Genomic DNA, 23427 nt, shown 5'->3' with positions numbered 1-23427 from the left:
AAAGCTGGAAAGACCGCAAACTAGCTGCATTGTTTTTTTGACCTGTTTTCTATTGATAATTTTTATGGAAATATACAAAGAACTATGTCAGCTGATTCATGATTTCGACTGGCTGAGAAAAGCTGCCTGCCTGTCTGTCTCGTCCCGACTACCGACACGTTTATTACTATGCAACAGCTGGAGATCAACTTTTAATATTGAAACAATGTTGCAAATGTTGGGGAGACAGACAGCAAGATTTATACATATCTCCTCTGTTAACCCACTGTTCCTAGGCTGTCATTGAAAATAAGAATTTGTTCTTAACTGACTTGCCTAGTAAAATAAAGATTAAAAAATAAGTAACAATACACAACATAATATAAAGATGGGCTATTGTATAGATAACAATAATATGAAATAAAAGCCATTTTGCCACTCAAAGCAGATTGAATGTACAGATGGAGTTTCTGTCAGCATTCCACTCAAAATGTTTTGGTTGTATTTATGGCGAGTGGGCAGTAACAGACAGATGTCGATGGGAGACCTAGGTAGGAGATCATTTGTACCTCCCTCGTCCACTACCACCTGTTTTACAGGACCAAAGTATACTGAACAAAAATATTAACACATGTAAAGTGTTGGTCCCATGTTTCATGGGATGAAATAAAATATTGCAGAAATGTTCCATACGCACAAAAGGTTTATTTTCTCAAATGATGTGCACAAATGTGTTTACATCCCTGTTAGTGAGCATTTCTCCTTTGCCAAGATAATCCCATCCATATGACAGGAGTGGCATATCAAGAAGCTGATTAAACAGCATGATCATTACACCAGTGCACCTTGTGCTGGGGACAATAAAAGGCCACTCTAAAATGTAGTTTTGTCACACAACACAATGCTACAGATGCCTCAAGTTGAGGGTGCGTGCAACTGGCATACTGACTGCAGGAATGTTCACCAGAGCTCTTGCCTGAGAGTTTCTCTACTATAAGCCACCTCAATTCTATTGCCAGAGAATGTAATGTAATGTAATTTCTCTATCTAGCCACTTCTAACGTAATATTTTTAGAGAATTTGGCAGTATGTCCAATCGACAATGCAACCGCAGACCCCGTGTAACCACTCCAGCCAAGGACCTCCACATCCGGCTTCTGCACCTGGGGATCGTCTGAGACCAGCCACACTGATGAAACTGAAGAGTATTTCTGTCTGTAAATAAAGCCCTTTTGTGTGGAAAAAATAATTCTGATTGGCTGTGCCTGGCTCCCAAGTGGGTTGGCCTATGCCCTCCCAGGCCCACCCATTGCGGCCCATTGCTGCGCCCCTAATCCATAGATTAGGGCATAATTAATTAATTTCAATTGACTGATTTCCTTATGAACTGTAACTCAGTAAAATCATTGAAATTGTTTCATGTTGCGTTTATATTTTTGTTCAGTGTCGATCATGTTCTCTCCGATCTAAAGAGCCAGTGGGTATAGGCCTGGCACGGTCAATTTGGGCCAAGAACAGAGCGCTTGATGACCAAAATCAGGTCAGTTAGGGTTGGAGTTCAAATTCTGGCAACATTAGTGAACAAATCCCACATGGTAGCCCTAAAATTAAGGAGGGACAGATCAAATGCTAGTTCATTCCTTTCTTCAACCTCTCTCCTCTGTCTCGTGATGGGGTCTGAGATTCAATGGTCAGAGATGGGATGGGGACATGACATCAGTCCAGTGTGTGCTAATCCTGCCTGGTCGGCAAGAGCCAGGGCCACAGACATCTCTCTGAGCCCTGAACTCAATGGTGCAGTTTGTCACCTTAATCGGTCCCCCTCCGGTACAGCTCCTCACAGGGCTGGAACCATCAGGACCTGCTGGCAATGTGAGGTGCTCTCACTCAAACCATCCCCCATCATCATCATCATTACCACCAGGGGCCAAAGAAAGTGCTTACCTAGACGGAAAGAGAGAGAGAGAAGAGAGACAGAGGATTATTCAAGCTGCCATGTTACTATACACTCAGCAGGTCTATGAGCTCGCTTTTCGAGATGATCCGATCACTCTCCTAAATTCACCAGAGGGCCGGGGCTGATGTCTTACATGGCAATGACTTGGCATGCAGGAGAATCCTTAACATTAGGCCTAGGTGCACCTCCAGTCCCATTGCTACCCTACCACCCATAGCCCTCTCCACGAGGATGTTGCTGATGATCCCTGGGAGAAGTGAATGAGAGGGTTTCCCATTAGGACTGTGAATGATCAACATACATTTCCTGGTTTTCCCCCACCGGCGCGATAATTACAGCACTATTAGGACTGCCATTATCAGTGAAGCAAAGAAAAACAAAACCCCCACACAGACAGAACACCCGCTCCTGCCACAGCTGGTGGGTGGGTGAGTGATTTGGTGGGTTTTTCATTAGGAGTCTGATTGTGAGCCTGTGGTTAGTTATGATCAACACTCCCTCCACAACCGTTATGTATCCTAGTCTTGCAGACCGCCTTTATTAGACTACACAGGTTATCTCTTCACTGAAGAGGGGTTAAGATTGAAAAAGAAAGATGGCACTGGAAAACACCGAAATCAATTTTAATGCAAGTGGCCTTGGATATTTTTTTTTCCTTTTTGTATAGTTTTTCACCTACACGCTAACTAGCCTAAGATTACAATTCCATATCAAAAACATTGCACATCAAAAACGTTTCCAAGTAGGCCAGCTAAAATTGCCCAAGAGGAAGAGGTACCAATGCACAGAGCAGAGGAGCAGGATGGAGGTGGTGGATGGATGGAGAGATTGCATTATTTGGCTTAATTTGTTCCAGAGGCTCTAGCCTCGGCCCGAATCAAGACTGATGGTGGCTTCGCTGAGCCAAGCCTACAGAGCAGCCAAGGCAGAGAGAGACAAAATCACAGACGTCGAACACAGGGAAGAAAACAGCAGTGGCAACAGTAAAACGCAACGACCTTGTTTGTCTGGAAACAAAGTGCGCCTCTTGTACTCAATGGTCCTTGCCATTTGCAGCTAGCAGATTTTATGTATCGCGTCTAACAAACCCTTGACTTGTGGGAAGAAAAGCAGCTCTTTCTTTCTCCTTTAATTCCAAATCTGCAAGTAAGAGGAGAAAGAAGATGCAGTGCACTCTGAATGAATTAGCCTAGAAGTAACAGAGCAGGGCTTGGTTTGTCAAGTAAATGTATTAAAAGGGCAACACTGACAGTGTGTTTTTGTGTTTGAATTTCCCCACTATTTGGCTTTGTTACTTGGCCTGCTTAGCGATTTTAACTTTCTTCTAGAAATTCACTCTATTGTTTCTCAATGGACTTTGGATAGCCATTATTAATTTGAAACTCAATGCCTTTTTACAGTGTGATGGACAACTGGAGTGTCAATCGAAAACTATTGAGGGCCAGTTAGAGCCTATGGAGATGATATAAGGAGAGAGGAGAGGAAGATTAGAGGGGAGGGATGGGAAGGGGGAGGAAAAATAAAAGAGGGGAAGAGGGTAGACAGGAGAATTGAAGACAGACGATGTAAAAGTTGAGGGGGTGAGGGAAGTGAAGAGGGATAGGGGAGGGGAGGGAGAGGAGGGAAGGGAGAATATTTATTTTAATTTTATTTAACCTTTATTTAACTAGGCAAGTCACTTAAGAACCAATTCTACCCCGGCCAAACCCGGACAACGCTGGGCCGATTGTGCGCCGGGACTCCCAATCACGGCCGGATGTAATACAGCCTGGATAGCACACAGATAAGGTAGCGTAGATGCACTGCACTAAAATTAATTAAAAACCTATTGACTGTCGAGGAAAATCAGTCCGATGTCAACTCAAGTGCATTCAATCAGTAGCAAGGGCATCTTTCAGCTTTGTTGTTTTCCAGACAATCCTAGACAGGTTTTGATGACCATCCACTGGTCCAAGCTGAACCCAACTGGGTTCTATCCAATCGATGATCACCCCCATCTGCCATGTCCACACCTTACAGCATGTTCCCTCAAAGCTGACCAATCAGGAAAAGGAACAGTGTGAAACAGATGCTGAAAAGGCACCCCTTACTCCTTCTATTTCCATATTATAAGCCATAAAATAGAGCTAAAACCCCTGACAAAGGCTGACACCTTTCCAAATGCTAATTTGCTGAACAGGCTGCAGATGATGCGGAACAAGGCTTTCACCTACTCCTGCCATACATAATTCATACTATTGACTGGTGAAGCAATGCCACTTTCATGCACTGGGTTCGCAAAGTGGTGCCACTTTCACACATCGAGGCGAGCCAATGAATCCAAACTAACTGTGCAGTTACACCAAGCATACAATGGGGCTTGGCGTGAAATGTCCACACAGACACACTGGAACACTCAATCTCAAAGAACCCACACACTCCCTCACTTTCAAGCATGCAGGCCTACAAGCACACACACAGACCTTAACACTAGAACCTCTGGGCCTCGATGAACCCCCTTCAAGCTAAAGAGCAGTCATTCTGACTGCAACATTCTAACAGTGTAATTAATATATTTCATATATGCTCTCGCAAAAATGTTTATGAAGGCCTTGGGTAACATTAGAATACAATTTGTATTTTATTTCAAATAACACATGAGTATTTTCATTAGGTTATGTAATTGTAGGCTATATATAAATATAAATAATACATAAAAAAGTTCAATCAATTTTATTTGTGGAGTGCCTTTGCTACAACTTATTTTTATAATCTGTTACCATTTTTATACCTCAACCATCAAGACACACGGAAAAGAAGTGGTCAAATAATTAAAACATCAGTAGACAAAACATCTGCTGCTGACCGGGCGTTTCCAGGGACCTCAAACATCACTTCACCACAGTTCCCATCCTGGTTCATCTGGACCCATCTTGTCAGTTCGTGGTGGAGGTTGATGCTTCAGACGTCGGAGTGGAGGCTGTCCTATCCCAGCGTTCTGCCCTTGACCTCAAGCTACATCCCTGCGCCTTCTTCTCCCATCGCCTCAACGCCACGGAAAGGAACTACGATGTGGGGAATTGGGAGCTTCTCGCGGGGAAGATGGTGTGGGAGGAATGGAGGCACTGGCTGGAGGCGGCGGCACATCCGTTCATCGTGTGGACTGGCCACAAGAACCAGGAGCATCTCCACACCGCCAAGCACCTCAACTCCAGGCAAGCCAGATGGGCCCTGCTGTTCACACGGTTCACCTTTCCCTCTCGTACCTCTCGTGCACTGTCCTGTCGCTATAGCCCCATGACTACTACCCCGGAACCTGAGACCATCCTTCCCACCTCATGCCTAGCGATGGCACTCAGCTGGGGAATAAGGAAGTAGGTCCGTGAGGCGCAGCATTCCCAGTCAACCCCGGGGGGCCATGATAACCGGATGTTCGTTCCTGACACCGTCCACACTACGTTGCTGGAGTGGGCCCACTCCTCCAGGCTGGCCTGCCACACGGGCGCCTGTCGGACCCTGGCCTTTATGCGATAGCGCATTTGCGCTTCCTACCATGGTCCTTCCAGCGCTTCCTACCATGGTCCTTCCAGTGCTTCCTACCATGGTCCTTCCAGCACTTCCTACCATGGTCCAGGACGTGTCAACGGTTCGTCACCGCTTGCACAGTTTGTGCACAGAACAGGACTTCTTCGCAAGCTCCAGCTGGTCTGCTCTAACCACTGCCTGTCCCCCACCATCCCTGGTCTCACATGTCATGGGTCTTCCACCGTCTGATGGACACACCACCATCCTGACCGTGGTGGATCGGTTCTCCAAAGCCGCCACTTCATTCCTCTCCCCATACTACCCTCGGCCAAAGAGATGGCCCAGCTCATGGTGCAGAATGTCTTCCGGTCTGCCCATGGACATGGTCTCCGACCGGGATCCTCAGTTCTTGTCCCAGTTCTGGAAGGCATTCTGCACCCTCATTGGGTCGTCGACCAGCCTGTCCTCCGGGTTTCAACCCCAGGCCAACGGCCAGTCAGAGCGTGCCAACCAGGACCTCAAGACCACCCTGCGCTGCCTGGTCTCTGCCAACCCAACCACCTGGAGCCAGCAGCTTGTGTGGGTCAAATATGCCCGCAACACCCTTCCCTACTCTGCCACGGGCCTATCTGCCTTCGAGTGTTAACTGGGGTATCAGCCCCCACTCTTGAGGAGGGCCTGATCGGCCTTCAAGACCACCTCCAGGTTTCGATGACAAGCGGATCGCCATCAGACCCCGGCTCCCCGGTATCGTCTCGGGCAGAAGGTAGGCTCTCCACCCGGGATCTGCCGGTCCGGGTGGAGTCTCGCAAACTGTCCCCCGGTTTAGCCCCTCCGCTGTTCGTCTTCTGTTGCCCCGTACCCTTCGTATACACCTCACCTTTCATGTCTCCCATATCAAGCCTGTGTCTCACAGTCCTTTGTCTTCTGCCATTTCCAGGGCCCACCCTTCCTCCCAGTGTCGTCGAAGGCCATCCAGCGTACACGGCGAGACTCCTCTGAGGGTTCGACCAGGATTATTCACAGGGAAGCAAATGCATGACAGCCATTGTCTCTGAAGAATTACTCATAGCCCAATAGTGTTGTCACGATACCAGAACACAATTCTGGATACATTCACGATACTCAATACCAAAATGATACCATGGTAAATAAAGAAGGCATATTAACCAAAGTCAAAGGATGACACTTGATCCAGACAGATAAACTCAGCTACTGCTCTGTTTAATAGTTGGCCATCTTTTGAGCTAACATTTCTTTACATCAACATTTTTCAGAGATAGCCGTGTATGCATTAATTAATCAATTATACAAATCATTTGATCAATTTGACTTAGATTAGTAAAAACAAACTACATAACAACATAAAGGTAATTTAATGAAATGGAAAAATCTCTTGATTACATGGGTAAAACAAGATGTAGCCTAGGCCTATTCACAATACAGGTGTATGCATATTCAACAGGAGTGTGTGCATACAATGAATTATTGAGCTTCTTTTGGCAGATTTCATGGCATTACAGATGACAAAACAATCTGTTTCCCTTCCATTGGGACTTATTTTATTTGACTGATCAACAACCTTTGCATGAAAGTATCTTACTGTATAAAAGTGTGCACTGTCTATTTAACCAGCAATGAGGTCATTCAAGAGGCAAGAGAGGGGTGGCCCTTCAGATCTTTGGGAGAAACCTGAGAGAAAGCGAACGTTCTGGTGGTAATCAGCTTTGAGAAAAGGATCATTTGCATTATGGTTTGAATTCATCAAAGTACTAGAGCCCGACCGATATATATGCCAATATTATTGGTCGGTATTGGCCTTTTAACGCTATATTATCGGTTTCGGCCGATAATTCCATCAATAACCGATATTCAATAAATAGGATGAAAAAGGGGAATATCATGCTTATCTAAAAACATTCTCATGTGTCATTATTGTCACAATACATTACATCACATGTTTAGCTATTGGATAATTTCTCTTTTGGATGGCAATGTATGACAATTCAGTGTGGGGGGGAAAAAACACTTTTTAATTTCCCCACTGTAAAATAAGTATATTGGCAGATACACTACATGTAAAAAGTATGTGGACACCAACTCGTTCAAAAATGATGGCCATTAAAATGGAGTTGGTCCACCCAGATGTTGAACAATGCTGCGGGGACTTGCTTTCTTTCAGCCACAAGAGCATTAGTGAGGTACTGATGTTGGATAATTAGACCTGGCTTGCAGTCGGCGTTCCAATTCACCCCAAAGGTGATCAGTGGGGTTGAGGTCAGGGCTCTGTGCAGGCCAGTCAAGTCCTTCCAGACCGAAATCGAAAAACCATTTCTGTATGGACCTTGCTTTGTGCACGGGGGATTGTCATGCTGAAACAGGAAAGAGCCTTTCCCAAACTGCTGCTAAAGACGTAAGCACAAAATCATCTAGAGTATCAATGTATGCTGTAGATTTCCCTTCACAGGAACTAAGGGACCAAGACCGAACCATGAAAAACAGCCCCAGACCATTATTCCTCCTCCACCAAACTTTACAGTTTCACTACACATTCAGGCAGGTGGCGTTCTCCTAGCATCCGCCAAACCCAGATTTGTCTGTCGGACTGCCAGATGGTGAAGTGTGATTCATCACTCCAGAGAACACGTTTTCACTGCTCTAATGGCTGGAGTGGTGTAAAGCTCGCTGACAACGCTTGGAATTGTGCACGGTGATCTTAGACTTGTGTGCGGCTGCTCGGCCATGGAAACCCATTTCATGAACTTCCCGACAAACAGTTATTGTGCTGACGTTGCTTCCAGAGGCAGTTTGGAACTCGGTAGTGAGTGCTGCAACCGAGGACAGACTAGTTTTACACACTACGCGCTTCACCACTCGGTGGTCCCGTTCTGTGAGCTTGTGTGGCCTACCACTTCGCTGCTGAGTCGTTGTTGCTCCTAGACGTTTCCACTTGACAATAACAACTCCCAGTTGACCAGAACAGGTCTAGCAGTGCAGAAATTTCACAAACTGACTATGATGTTGCCACGTTGAAAGTCATTGAGCTCTTCATTAAGGCCACTCTTCTACTATGGAGATTGCATGGCTGTGTGCTCGATTGTATACACCTCTCAGTAACAGGGGTGGCTGAAATAGCCAAATCCACAATTTGAATGGGTGTCCATATACTTTTGTATATATAGTGTATATTAGTATAAGTAAATTTTGCCCCCCCCAAAAAAACAGAATCAGTATAAACATATCAGTCGGGCACTAAAAAGTACTAGGATAGAGAATTGATGTTAGCTTTAGCTGTAAGCTAGCAAGTTAGCCTAAAAAGCTGGACGCTACTGGTATCTTCTTGCATATTAGCCAGCAAGGCTCTTGATCCAAGAGGGGATTCTCTGCTGTTACCAAGTGAACGCTTAATTTTGGAACAAGCTAACCACTTACAGTGAGGGAAAAAAGTATTTGATACCCTGCTGATTTTGTACGTTTGCCCACTAACAAAGAAATAATCAGTCTATAATTTATTGGTAGGTTTATTTGAACAGTGAGAGACATTACAAACAACAAAAAATCCAGAAAAACGCATGTCAAAAATTGTATAAATTGATTTTCATTTCAATTAGGGAAATAAGCATTTGACCCCCTCTCAATCAGAAAGATTTCTGGCTCCCAGGTGTCTTTTATACAGGTAACGAGCTGAGATTAGGTGCACACTCTTAAAGGGAGTACTCCTAATCTCAGTTTGTTACCTGCACAAAAGACACTTGTCCATTGAAGCAATCAATCAATCAAATTCCAAAATCTCCACCATGGCCAAGACTAAAGAGCTCTCCAAGGACGTCAGGGACAAGATTGTAGACCTACACAAGGCTGGAATGGGCTACAAGACAATAGATCTCACCTCGTGGAGTTGCAATGATCATTAGAACGATGAGGAATCAGCCAAGAACTACACGGGAGGATCTTGCCAATGATCTCAAGGCAGCTGAGACCATAGTCACCAAGAAAACAATTGGTAACACACTACGCCCTGAAGGACTGAAATCCTGCAGCGCCAGCACGGTCCCCCTGCTCAAGAAAGCACATATACATGTCTGTCTGAAGTTTGCCAATGAACATCTGAATGATTCACAGAACAACTGGGTGAAAGTGTTGTGGTTAGATGAGACCAAAATGGAGCTCTTTGGCGTCAACTCAACTCGCCCCAAGAACACCATCCCCACCGTCAAACATGGAGGTGAAAACATTATGCTTTGGGGGTGTTTTTCTGCTAAGGGGCCAGGACAACTTCACTGCATCAAAGGGACGATGGACGAGGCCATGTACCGTCAAATCTTGGGTGAGAACCTCATTCCCTCAGCCAGGGCATTGAAAATGGGTCGTGGATGGGTATTTAGGCATGACAATGACCCAAAACACACGGCCAAGGCAACAAAGGAGAGGCCTAGCCAGTCTCCAGACCTTAATCCCATAGAAAATCTGTGGAGGGAGCTGAAGGTTTGAGTTGCCATACGTCAGCCTCGAAACCTTAATGACTTGGAGAAGATCTGCAAAGAGGAGTGGGACAAAATCCCTCCTAAGATGTGTGCAAACCTGGTGGCCAACTACAAGAAACGTCTGACCTCTGTGATTGCCAAGAAGGGTTTTGCCACCAAGCATTAAGTCATGTTTTGCAGAGGGGTCAAATACTTATTTCCCTCATTAACCTCTCCGGGATATGTGGGACGCTAGCGTCCCACCTGGCCAAAAGCCAGGGAAAATGCAGAGCGCCAAATTCAAATAAATTACTATACAAATCTAACTTTCATTAAATTACACATGCAAGATAGCAAATTAAAGCTACACTTGTTGTGAATCCAGCCAACATGTCAGATTTCAAAAAGGCATTTTGGCGAACGCAAACGATGCTATTATCTGAGGATAGCACCTCCGTAAACAAAGAGAGAAACCATATTTCAACCCTGCTGGCGCGACACAAAACGCAGAAATAAAATTATAATTCATGCCTTACTTTTGACGAGCTTCTTTTGGTGGCACTCCAATATGTCCCATAAAACATCACAAATGGTCCTTTTGTTCGATTAATTCCGTCGATATATATCCAAAATGTAAATGTATTTGGCGCGTTTGATCCAGAAAAACACCGGTTCCAACTTGCGCAACGTGACTTCAAAATATCTCAAAAGTTACCTGGAAACTTTGCTAAAACATTTCAAACTACTTTTGCAATACAACTTTAGGCATTTTTTTACATAAATAATCGATAAAATTGAACACGGGATGTTCTGTGAGAGTGACATCAAAAACAAAAAAATCTGAATGGTTTGTCCTCAGGGTTTCACTTGCTAAATAAGTTCTGTTATACTCACAGACAAACAGTTTTAGAACTTCAGAGTGTTTTCTATCCAAATCTACTAATAATATGCATATCTTATCTTCTGGGGATGAGTAGCAGGTAGTTGAATTTGGGCATGGATTTCATCCAGACGTGAAAATACTGCCCCCTGTCACCAAGAAGTTAAAATGCAAATCAGTTATTATCACATTTTTGACATGAGTTTTTCTGGATTTTGTTGTTGTTATTCTGTCTCTCACTGTTCAAATAAACCTACCATTAAAGTTATAGACAGATCATTTCTTTGTCAGTGGGCAAACGTACAAAATCAGCAGGGGATCAAATACTTTTTTTCCCTCACTGTAGTTAGATAGCTAACTAGCTACTAAATTAACAAACCAAATGCACAACTGCAGAGCATTTAGCACAGTTAACTTAATCGTTTATAGATAGCTGGCAAACATTTAGTTGTTTATTCTATACTGTAAACAAATCACCTGGAACATGCTGCACAACAGTGAGGGACTCAGAAGGCTCAGCTCTCAGTGTTGTTGTGTCCTTCTAAACAAACACCACATTACACATGACTGGGGACTACTGTAAGCTTCATAATGTGACAGCTAAAATAAAGAATGCAATGTTCTTTATCTCCTAACATATTGCACAAGTTGACTGCAGGTATTTAAAAAGTAGTTATAAATATTCAAATGTCTAAAAAAAAATAATTAAGAAATAGTTTCAGCGGTATGGCTTCTTTCAAATACCCTGGTATATGGTATATATGGTACATCGCCCATAGAGAACGTAGAGAAATATGCTTATGTAACGAACCAACGGAAAGTGACGTTTGTGGTGAGTTGACACTCGAACGGGAGTGTGCTGTTAGACATATTCCGATCTGCTCTGAGCAGATGGCTGTCATCATAGGACTGAATTTGGCTTAGGGGTGTGAGGAGTGTTAAGATTTGTAACCAATGGGCATTGTAAACATTTGTAGTTCACTGTTGGAAAGCCAAAGCGCTAATACAATATGAATATATCACGTTAGCGGCGTGATAACGACACATTAACATTCGTTTGCATGCGGGGCCTTATGTCAAGTGAAAACTGGTTCTTTATGATTTCATGCAGATTGCAGAAATTGCCTCATGGTTATTGGTTTTTATAGTTGTGTCAACATGAAATTTGCCAAATTTTTCACAACACAATGTTTCAGAAAAAGAAAGAAGATAGCCTGGTTGATGAGGTTTGACCAAGCATTTCTCAAGTTGGTTGATCATAAAGACCCTCGACCTGACTTTAAAATGTAACAAAATCTTCCCAATTCTTTGCAAAACTTGACAGTCACAACACTGTCAGTGTCAGGTTACCAGGCATCCCACAATGCTCGACGCTGTCCTATCAATTTTCTAAACAAAGCACATAAATAGTGGCTCCCTGCGTTTGCCTGAGACTGATTTCCAATTCATGAGAAGACAAAAGTGGCCACGATGACAGATGTCAATAACAGGAGGGGTGCTGTAATATCTGATTGCCATGATCGCTTCATCAAATGGAAGTTATTATGGGTTGAAACAATCAAACAACACATTCATGTCAGTGCTTTGATAAGGAAGTGTAGTGTCTTTCAAGAATGCGCGATAGCTTGTGGACTTTCAGCATGGGGTCTTTGTATGAAGATCCGCAAAAGAGGAAGCGTCTGTCAAAACAAGTCGTTGTAAAGGGCATATGCCGTCACTTTGTTCCATCTGTATTTGATGCTGAATAGCACTGCTGATAGAGTAGGAGGAAAGTTGGTATAAGTTTTAATTTGCATAGCACTTAAAAAGGTCATCACGCTCCTTTTGATATGAAGAGCGTACACTTGAAAAGGGACACTTGGTATTGAATTCCATGACTTGATTAATGGTCGAGGCCTCTGAACTTTGCGGGGCGTTTGCCCACCGCCGCGTTCTAAACAACCGTAAAGCAGTGTGCCACAATCATCATCCTGTTGACTCTGGAAGTGGTCTTTAAGGGACAAGGTTAAGGGCGACTTATCCGGCTCATTCGTGATGAAGCCCCCTCAAAATGATGGCACAGGGCAGTCATGGAGAGAGCATGACAATGCTGCAACACCATAAAGCCAGCAGTATACCACCCTGCATACCACTGCTGGCTTGTTTCTGAAGCGAAGCAGGGTTGGTCCTGGTCAGTTCCTGGATGGGAGACCAGAAGCTGCTGGAAGTGGTGTTGGAGGGCCAGTAGGAGGCACTCTTTCCTTTGGTCTAAAAGGATGGGACATTACAGGTGTCCTGACTCTCTGAGGTCATTAAAGATCCCATGGCACTTATTTTAGGGGTGTTAACCCTGGTGTCCTGGCTAAATTCCCAATCTGGCCCTCAAACCATCATGTTCACCTAATAATCACCAGTTTACAATTGGCTCATTCCTCCTCTCCCCTGTAACTATTCCCCAGGTCGTTGCTGTAAATGAGAATGTGTTCTCAGTCAACTTACCTGGTAAAATAATGGATAAAAAAATAAATAAACTATCTTCTCAAGGGACAACTCTGTAATAGAACAGCTCATTAAAGCCAGAACTACTTTAATTATTAAATTGGCCATGTCAGAGTTGTCCTTTTCAAGTCAAATTTAATTTCCCTCTCGGGGCAGCCGTGGCATTTTAAGATTGGCCTTATCCGCTGCTTCTGCTCCTCTGATTCCACCCTCAGGAGAAGTTTAAGATCACACACCTGACACGTTGCTGGGTGCTCTCACTGTCGGAGACTCTCTCTCTGCTTTTCAATTCTCACTCCAAGAGCAAATCTTAAGACAGCTGGTTTGATGTTTAAAGCGAAAGGGCTTGAAAGCTTTCCACAAACCACCAAGAATCAAGAAGGCTCCCTTCAAAGGCAAACATCAATTGGCTTAAGAAAATGACTGTACACAAACATGGGCCTGACTCTCCCCACAGACATACAAAAACAAGCCTTACTGAAACACAACCTGTTTGGCCAGGCCTTGTGTTTGTAAAAGGTTGGTGTACAGTAGAGCCTCAAGTTATGGAAATGAAGGTACCTTCCTCTGGGAGAAGATGAATGAATAATCATCCTTGTATAACTACAATTTTATCCTGTGACAGCTCAGTGTAAAAAATATAATAAAAATGTCAGCTCTTTCCCTTTGAAACTATGCAAAACACCAGCTGAAGAATAATTTAATGTTAATGAGAAAAAATGCAATCAGAGTATGCAAAAAAAAATAGGCATTTCTTGGTCCGTGCTCAGGTCATAATATTGAGTCCTACAATGTGTAAACACTAATATTCCCTCACGTGAACGAGTCTTGCAGTCGTCTTTGCTATGTTTCATATGTATTGTTTTCCCTCAGGTAATTTTCCATTTGTCACAATCCAGCACACAAAGACACCCTTAACACAGCAGCCATTTACTATGTTGTATACTGTGCTTAAAAATTGTGTTGAGGTATGCCTCCATAAAAGTAGTGGAGACAAAAATTGCCAGCACAAAAAACAAATCATTTATCCCCAGAACAAACTCTGTATGGCATGTATAAACAACAGTGTCGGATAGAAAAGTACAGCCATGTCCCAGGCAGACTGGATGGAGATGGCTTGGGCTCAGAATTAAGACCAGTCTGGTCTGCTGGAAGCAGCTGTAATGAACAATCTTACATACAAGCATTTCTATGTGTTGGGTGACAAAATGTCACTATTGATGTCTGTGTTAAACAGATATATCAACAGGTGGAAGAGACTAGATTTGCAGGCCTAAATCTTCACTTGAAAATACAATCATAAAATGGCCTGAAAAAGGGATCCATAGGGACATATTAGTAAGCCTGCGTGACCATAAATGACAGTGGGTCACTATAGAGTCATGAGAGTTTTGTTAAAAGGTTAGAAATTCAATTCCAGTCTATCCTGTCTGGTTCATTTTAGGACACCACAGGAGTCTCCTCTGAGAAACCCTATTTGCCTCAGTCTGGTGTCCTAAGCTTTTCAGGAAAACGCCATGAGAAGGCCTCAGATTCAAAGTCCCTTTGAGAGGATTTCACAAAACCCTTTATTGCTTTTCCGACTATTTTTTGAATTTCGATATATACCTACTCAGTTTATAATGAATATGGGTGTACATAAACCCGACGAGCCTATTCCCTTCAAAATGTATTGTCTGTCTTCTATTGGGAGCCAAACAATGGTATTAAATGGTACCGGCGATGGATAGAAGAAAAGCCACAAGTGCGAAAGCCGACATGGAGGAGACAGAATCTACGGTAAATAACTACAGAATTTCTGGCCTTGTCAGGATTCACAGCCTGGACATGGTCCATTTGACTGACATTTACATTAGAATTAGCTCCACGGAGACGCCAGCGGAGAATATCCGAAAAACCTCAGTTCACCGCCTTCAGAAAGTGATCAATTCCCCTCCTGAGTCAATACGCTTCTCTCCAAGCCAGTCATATACCGGCGGGCGGGCAGTAAACCGATAACATCAACATGCATGCGGTGTTATCTGATCCGTGCTCCGGCGGTGGCATATGCAATTTCCATTATTCTGAATCTCAAGTGCAGCAAACATGCCATTTCTGTCAAGGTGGTCTCAAAAACGTCTCGACGAGAGTGGATGCAGCAACCACCCTATCAGACCCTGGTCATTGCCGAGCTCAATTATTCATTTGCTCATTCAGATAGCTTTTTCTGGGGGCACACAGGTATGTTTATACCTCATTTTGTGTATGTATGTGCGCATCAGGGGCATATCATTTGCCGTATGAAATCAAATCAAATTGTATTTGTCACATGTGCCGAATACAACGGGTGAAATGCAACCTTAGAGTGAAATGCTTACTTAACTGCATTGTTGGTTAATAGCTTGTAAGAGAATACCCCCAAAAAAGAAGTAAAAGATAAGAATAACAAATAATTAAAGAGAAGCAGTAAATAACAATAGCAGGGCTAAATACAGGAGGTACCGGTACAGAGTCAATGTGTGGGGGCACTGGTGTTGAGGTAATTGAGGTAATATGTATATGTAGGTAGAGTTATTAAAGTGACTATGTATAGATAATAACAGAGAGTAGCAGCAGCGTAGAAGAGGGTGGGGGCAATGCAAATAGTCTGGGTAGCTATTTGATTAGATGTTCAGGAGTGTTGTGACTTGGGGGTAGAAGCTGTTTAGAAGCCTCTTGGACCTAGACGTGGCGCTCCGGTACTGCTTGCCGTGCGGTAGCAGAGAGAACAGTCTATGATTAGGGTGGCTGCCGTCTTCGACAATTTTTAGGGCCTTCCTCTGACACCACCTGGTATAGAGGTCCTGAATGGCAAGAAGCTTGACCCAGGTGATGTACTGGGCTGTAAATACTACCCTCTGTAATGCCTTGCGGTCGGAGGCCAAGCGGTTGCCATACCAGGCAGTGATGCAACCCGTCAGGATGCTCTCGATGGTGCAGCTGTAAAACCTTTGGAGGATCTGAGGACCATGCTCAATCTTTTCATCTCCTGAGGGGGAATAGGTTTTGTTGTGCCTTCACGACTGTTTTGGTGTGCATAGACCATGTTAGCTGGTTGGTGATGTGGACGCCAAGGAACTTGAAGCTCTCAACTTGCTCCACTACAGCCCCGTCGATGAGAATGGGGGTATGTTCGGTCCTCCTTTTACTGTAGTCCATGATCATCTCCTTTGTCTTACATAGCTGCCATTTCATCCTCTCCTCAGATTGTTCCTCATCAAGCCTCACTGACAGGCTGCTTCATTTCCTCAGTCCTCCACATAGGCTACATATTCCTCCATCTCCCAGGAAGTGCTAAATCCTCAGCACAGGTGAGATTTTTCCCTCAGTTCTCTCTCTCTAGGTGGGGCATCTACGTGTGGAGTAGCCTGATGGCAGGAGGTCGAGGAAGAAAGGAAGCAGTAAGAGAGGGTGGGCGTGCTAATCTTCCCCCTGTTCTGTGGCTGGGCTGCATTAGTTCACTGCCATACTTCAGATGGAAGTAGAGAGGGAATGAGAAAGAAAGAAAAGTTACATCAGCACTCGGCCTGAGCTTTAAGACTGGCACAGGGAGGAAGGATAGTGCCAAAAAGGATGGAGGTTGGAGAGAGGTGGGCGCCATCAATGAGGAAAGGGATTATTTCACCTAATCCAAATGACAACTACTACTTCACGAGGGAATCTTCATCTTTTTTTCTTCTCCCCCTGTCTCATCACTTGAACGAGTCTTGAAACAATTCAAATCTAAATTGCTTCTCTTAGCCCTGAACACACCTGTAAGCTTTTAGGGGGGTGAGTGTACAGAAGGAGGTCAAGCAGAATGAATCTGGTAGTGTGTACGTTGTGGAATAATCCAGGTTTACTGCCAGGAGGGGGCTCACAGACCCCCATACCACCCATCCTGTACCCTATCCCACCTTCTGCATTGAATTTTCCAAAGCGGCTTCTGGTAATTTCATTGAAAACAACTGTGGCAGCCAAGAGAGGCAGGCGAGGCCCGGTGCCGTGGCCACAGTAGAGTGCCTCTACCTGGCATGCGTCGTCACACTGGGCCAGGGGTGCTCTAGTGGTCCACTTAGCTCTCTTAGCTTAGGCACAAGGCCTTTAGCTCATAGCGGTTTAATTACCATCCCATTAAAAGACGTCTTTATCTTTGAAATGGGCTTTAAAGTCGATGGAAGGGCCTGCTCAAGGGCGTGGGTCGCTTGTAACCAACATGTTTCTGTTTATTCGATCTATTAGAAGTCCCCTGGCTGGCTTTCTCCTCCGGTTTGGGTGTTTTATAGAAGGAAAGAGAGGGAGACCTTCATGTTGCCAATTGACCGCCCCTCTGAAGTCTTCAGATATTCAGTGTCTGACCCCGGAGCGGGAAAACAATGATATCTAATGATTGGGCCTCTTTTCCTACAAAGGAGGCTTAACAGCCAAAGTGGCAGCCTTGTTTTTCACACATGAACTGTTGTATGACATTCTTTGCAATTCAATAATATGTGAACCAATATGTGAACCAATTTTGAATCACAATCTGTACAGGCCTCTGCAAATAAGCAACATTGTTTAAAAGGATGCCAACCTATAAATACAAATCAAATTGTTATTTTATTTAACCCCTATTCTACGAGGTAAGTTGACTGAGAACACTATCATTCACAGCAACGACCTGGGAAGCTGGGGATGATTAGGTGGCCATGTTGGTATGAGGACCAGATTGGGAATTTAGCCTGGACACTGGGGCCACACCCCTACTCAGGGGGCTCCTGAGAAGCGCAGCAGTATAAGGCACTGCATCTCAGTGCCTCACTACAGACACCCTGGTTCAAATCCAGGGCGGCACACAATTGGCCCAGCGTAGGCCATCATTGTAAATAAGAATGTGTTCTTAACCGACTTACCTAGTTAAATAAAGGTCTATAAAAAATGAAAAATACTCTTGCAATAAGTGCCATGGGATCTTTAGTGACCACAGAGAGTCATGACACCCATTTAAGATGGCAACCTACACAGGGTAATGTCTCAATCACTGTCCTGGATATAGATATTATTTTTTTTAGACCAGAGGAAAGGGTGACTCCTACTGGCCCTCCAACATCAACAAAGGGGAAAGAGGGAGGAGATGTTGGGAAAGGGGGGAGTTGAAAGAGAGCATAGGAGAGAAGGAAAGTGAGAGAGAAAAAGAGGGTCAGAGGATAGGAGAACAAGAGTAGGATGTGTGAGAGAGAGAAAGAAAAGAGGGGAAAAGGAGGAGATGAGGGAGTATTACAGAGAGAGAATTACAGAAAGAGAGCGAGAGAGCGAGCTGTCAGGAGAAACATGCAGTGTATTAATGTCAACCTCTTATTCTGATAACGATGTTATGCAACTCAGGTTTTTTTTCCATAAATGTCATGAACATTCATTTTCAATTCAACCCAGATATTATAATGCCACCCCCTAGGATGTCTACTCACTCTGCCTAGAATGGGTAAAAACACACTTTGCTGATTAATTTTCACTTCCTAATGTTATAAAATACATTTAATCAAGACAAATATGATTACTCACGTTCTAAATCGTTCAGTGGGGTCTTTCCCTAACATATCATTAACATTATATCCAAATATTCGGATTTTGTAACCTAATGCATCCGATAATAAGCACTGAGCTCTGTTGACATAGCGGTGCAGGTTTCTTGTAACAACTTTTGAGGATTTTACATTTTGTGGTTGTTGTCTTCAAAGTTGTTTCCACGGGTCACAAAAAGCTAAATTAGCATGAAACGAGCTGAATTAAATGCAAAAGGCTTTGAAAATAAAAAGCAAGGTATATGCTCAGTGATTCGTTGACATTTCACAGATAAACACTCGTATTTGTGAGAAATCTTCAAAAAATAGGATTTTCAAATTAATCTTACCTCTATACTGTTTTATGTCTTGCGGATTTGAGAAAAAACATGACAAGTTCAAGGGGAAAATGAGCCTTTCAGGTAGCCAGTAGCATTCATTCTTGCACAGAATCCAGCCTAGCTGATGCAATTTTCCAGATTTTGTGCAACTTTTTATCTGGCCTCCATTGATTTGGTCACCCTAATTCTGGCCACCCTACAATCTAGAGTGTTGTGCTGAGAGAGAGAGAGCGACCTCTGTATTCCCCAAAATCCCAATAATCCAGTATCTGTTAAAATTGTTTGTGTGATAGTGTATGAGTGAAATGTATGGCTGTTTTTCCAAAAGGCATACCACCCTGCATACCACTGCTGGCTTGCTTCTGAAGCTAAGCAGATTTGGTCCTGGTCAGTCCCTGGATGGGAGACCAGATGCTGCTGGAAGTGGTGTTGGAGGGCCAGTAGGAGGTAATCTTCCCTCTTGTCTAAATAAAGATGTATTTTTTTAAATACCAATGCCCCAGGGCAGTGATTGGTGACACTGCCCTGTGTAGGGTGCCGTCTTTTGGATGGGACGTTAAACGGGTGCCCTGACTATCTGAGGTCATTAAAGATCCCATGGCACTTATTATAAGAGTAGGGGTGTTAACCCCGGTGTCCTGGCTAAATTACCAATCTGGCCCTCAAACCATCACGGTCACCTAATAATCCTCAGTTTACAATTGGCTCATTCATCCCCCCTCTCCACTGTAACTATTCCCCATGTCGTTGCTGTAACTGAGAACGTGTTCTTAGTCAACATACCTTGTAAAATAACAGATACATTTTTCATAAAGTGTAAATACTCCAATAACTTTTGAACAGATTGAGACATAAGACATGGACCATTGGTTTTCTTAGAGGAGTATCTACCCATTGTTCAAAACATGCATATTTTTATTGGACAACGCACACCCCTTTAAAAATACTATGGACAAACATCCCAGGCAAGGAAAAGATTAGGGTCTCCTGTTCACCATTGGGGTAAATATACAACTATAGAAAGAAGAAAAACATCTCTCCACCATTACAATGGCAACAAAATGCCAAACTACAGTAGGTCTTGTTCGTTAAAGAATTCTGCATGTGATAACAGAAACCAAAAAGCAGTCTTGTCGTTAACTTTGAGCCATGGAGTTTTTGGGATACTGTGCTGCAAGTATTTTGAGTGCATTCTAGTAAAATACAGGCTCCTACAGGTGTTTGTTCATCCAGAACTGAACAATGTCCCATCAAAAGTGATATTCAACAGGCGCTGGAGGTGTCAATGCAATCCCCCAAGAGCTCCAAGGCTATAACCATCACTCAGCCTCATATATTAAACCTCTCATCATTTCCCAGAATGAAAATGAAAAGCACACAATAAAACCCATCATTACAATCAAAACATTCCCCTTCGAAAGACAGATGAGCAGGTGGCACACTACGAATCTCTAAAGCAAAGCAAAAACAAAGAAAGCAGATGACGAACCCCGGCATCGCGAAGCATTAATCAAGGCCCGAGCCCGGGGCAGGAAATTAAATAAGGAGACAAAGACATGGGGAGGCCCTATTGACCCCAGGATATTGAGAGACGGTGCACTTGGGCTGCGGCATTTCATCAATTCACCATTGGCATAAAGGTAATAGAGCTTTGGAGGGGCTGGCTAACACTAACGATAGCCGACAGACAGCCCTCCCCCTGAACGAGATGAAAAGATAGAGCCTTTTTTAAGGGCGAGATTATAAAAGGTGCTGCTAATGAGTAATTAGGCTGTTCTGTTGGAGGGACAGGCTCAGGGCCAAAAGGCCAGCAGTCATTTGAGGAGCTCGAAACGGAGATGACACTAATTGCAGCCGTCAGAACAGCCATCGATTCTCATTTTGAAATAAAACCCTGCTCAGTGGCGCCGGGCATCTCTTGACGGGCGTGTGTTGACAGGTACTGTCGGCTACGGCGAGAAGGAATATAGCCAGTCCTCAGCTTTTCGCCCGAGAACCTTCCAAATTGGCTGTGTGGTCATGCTCGGAGCGTTCGTCCAGTGGGTTGGCATTTGAGCCAAGTTACCGGCGAGCTATATTCCCTCCAGCGAAAAAACCTGCCCTTTATGATTCCTGTCCAGCTGATCGTTTTGTTTGGAGCAAGTAATGACCTAATGATGAAGTGATAGAACAACATTAAAAAACCTCTGTTGATGTAGGCTTACATGACCTGAATTGATTAAGTTTCCTACCAAGTACTCAATAGATGACCAGGAGATATGACAGTATGCCCTGAGTCATTGGCAGGACTAGGCTTTTGAAAACCTCATAGTACTCTAGGCTATTTAATCTAAGATTATTCTGAGGTAGAGCTCACTCAATGCTCTTATAAGTTTGAAGTGTTGAAATGCAAGAGTTAAGACGTCAACATTTGTCATTTGGGCCACATACGGTTAACATGGGAGTTGACATACACACTGCTAGAGTCCCTTGAGGCTTCACAAATCGTCAGGTTTGCCTCATTGGATCCTCCTGCGAAAGCATGCAGGAAAAAGGAATTAAAAGCAGCTATTGACCAAATTGATTTGGCTTGCTGAAGGAAGGCTGGCTGAAGGAAGGTTTGCTGAATGTGTTGTGTACTTTTGCCAATTTCTGCACTTTAGAACGCTCAGGCTAGTTCCAGAGACACAGCGAGGGTCCTCCAGAAGCATCATTTATTCTCAGCAGGGAACTGAGGCAGAAATTAGTTCCGCCGGGGTCATAAATAGACTGTCAATATGAGCCGACAACAAGTGCTTCACCAAGGGGTCAGAATCAAAGCCCTTCTTTCCTCTCAGGCTAGATTTCCATGTCTTTATAGCAGAGAAAGAAGGGTAGAGAACAAATTGGAAATGGAGAAATAACTTTTTCTTGACGTTATCTTATACACAACAAATATAAGTGTCCTGTGGTGGCTTTATTGGCAGAATTAATGAAGTGGATATAGTCCTAGCCGTCTGATCCAAGCTCAAGTTTCCATACAACCGTATCACCAATGACGTGATTAGATTGATGCAGCTATCTAGACAACTTCAGCCTTTGATTCCCTGTCTATAATATTGACCTATTATTACATCATCAGACCATGGTTCTCCTCAGAAACATTGTCATGACCAAAGATTATTAATGATCTTTGAGTAACTTTATGAATATACGTGATCCCCCATAGAAAAGCACCAGGAGAAATGTATCCAACTGGGCAGGGGGATGTAGGCCTAAGCAGCATAGCCTAACTTGGGTGGCACCAATGTGTCATTGCAAATCAAATCTGGTGGAAAAGGCTGCTACTAACCTCATTCCTGACTGGTGAAATTAACCAGGGAAAACTTTGGAAATGGACATGGATGCCAATGCCAATGGACTTGAAGCCCTGAGACCTGAACTGTAATCTAGGAAAGAATACAGTCACATTACCTCTCTACTAGCCATGGTATTCTCCTCAAATCCCACCACCATCACTATCACACACACTCTCTCTCTCTGTCTCTCTCCTTGTTCTCTATTCCCCTGGCAGACCCTGAACTGAAGAGGTTAGGGTGGGCTAATGTTTACAATTTGTAATAATAATGCCAGGAACTGCCACTATAATCACCCTTGAACTGGGTTTAGCCCGGGCCTTATTGCAGTTATTACAAAGGTAATTCAAGCCACTGCTGAGATTCTTTAGATTTCATTTAGGCTAAGCCTTTTGGGATGATGCTGGGCGCTGACAATGGCCATCCATCTTTCTAAACAGTCCTAATCTGAACGGAGGATCCAAGCCTTCGATTGTGCCGTTGATGGATAGCTCTCTGTTTTTCTCTTCTCTCTCCCACCCTCCTTTTTTCTCGCTTCGCATCCTGTCTGAAGACTTTCCATTATCGCATAGTGAGAATTCTTTATAGCAAAGTTGAGGCCATGGCGGGTATAGTGGCTGTCCAGAAAAAAAAACTGTCAGGGGTCTATGAGAAGGCAAGCAAGACACTAGACAAGACACCCACAAGGGTGTGCTCCCCAATCTAAAGTGGCTTCCTCCCTTTTGTCTCTTTTCCATCATTTGTACTGACATGTGGTACACATGGTAGGTGAAAACAACTCAGAGTACTACTGAGTAACCTGGTTTCATCTGTCCAATTATTTTAAGATCAGTGTGAGGAGAATAGGACAGGAAGCGTGGGTATACTGTAAGAGACGGCAGCCACTCAGAGATGACATCTGGACATCATGTGGTAGTTCCTCTTATGTTGTCAATGAGGCAGCCTTCGTTGCAATATCTGAGAAAAACTACCAA

The 23427-nt window shown here is 43.8% G+C and overlaps 1 protein-coding gene across 4 annotated transcripts in view; it reads right to left on the bottom strand.

Annotated features, from left to right (window-relative positions):
* The window catches only part of LOC135548715 (cell adhesion molecule 1-like), a 432426-nt gene that overhangs the window by 271023 nt on the left and 137976 nt on the right, over window positions 1-23427 (bottom strand). The gene's annotated exons all lie outside the window — the stretch shown is intronic.

Source organism: Oncorhynchus masou, chromosome 11, assembly GCF_036934945.1.
Source record: "Oncorhynchus masou masou isolate Uvic2021 chromosome 11, UVic_Omas_1.1, whole genome shotgun sequence".
In the NCBI taxonomy this organism is placed as follows: domain Eukaryota; kingdom Metazoa; phylum Chordata; class Actinopteri; order Salmoniformes; family Salmonidae; genus Oncorhynchus; species Oncorhynchus masou.
The sequence above is the reverse complement of the archived record's forward strand: the minus strand, read 5'-3'. Positions and strand labels throughout refer to the sequence as shown.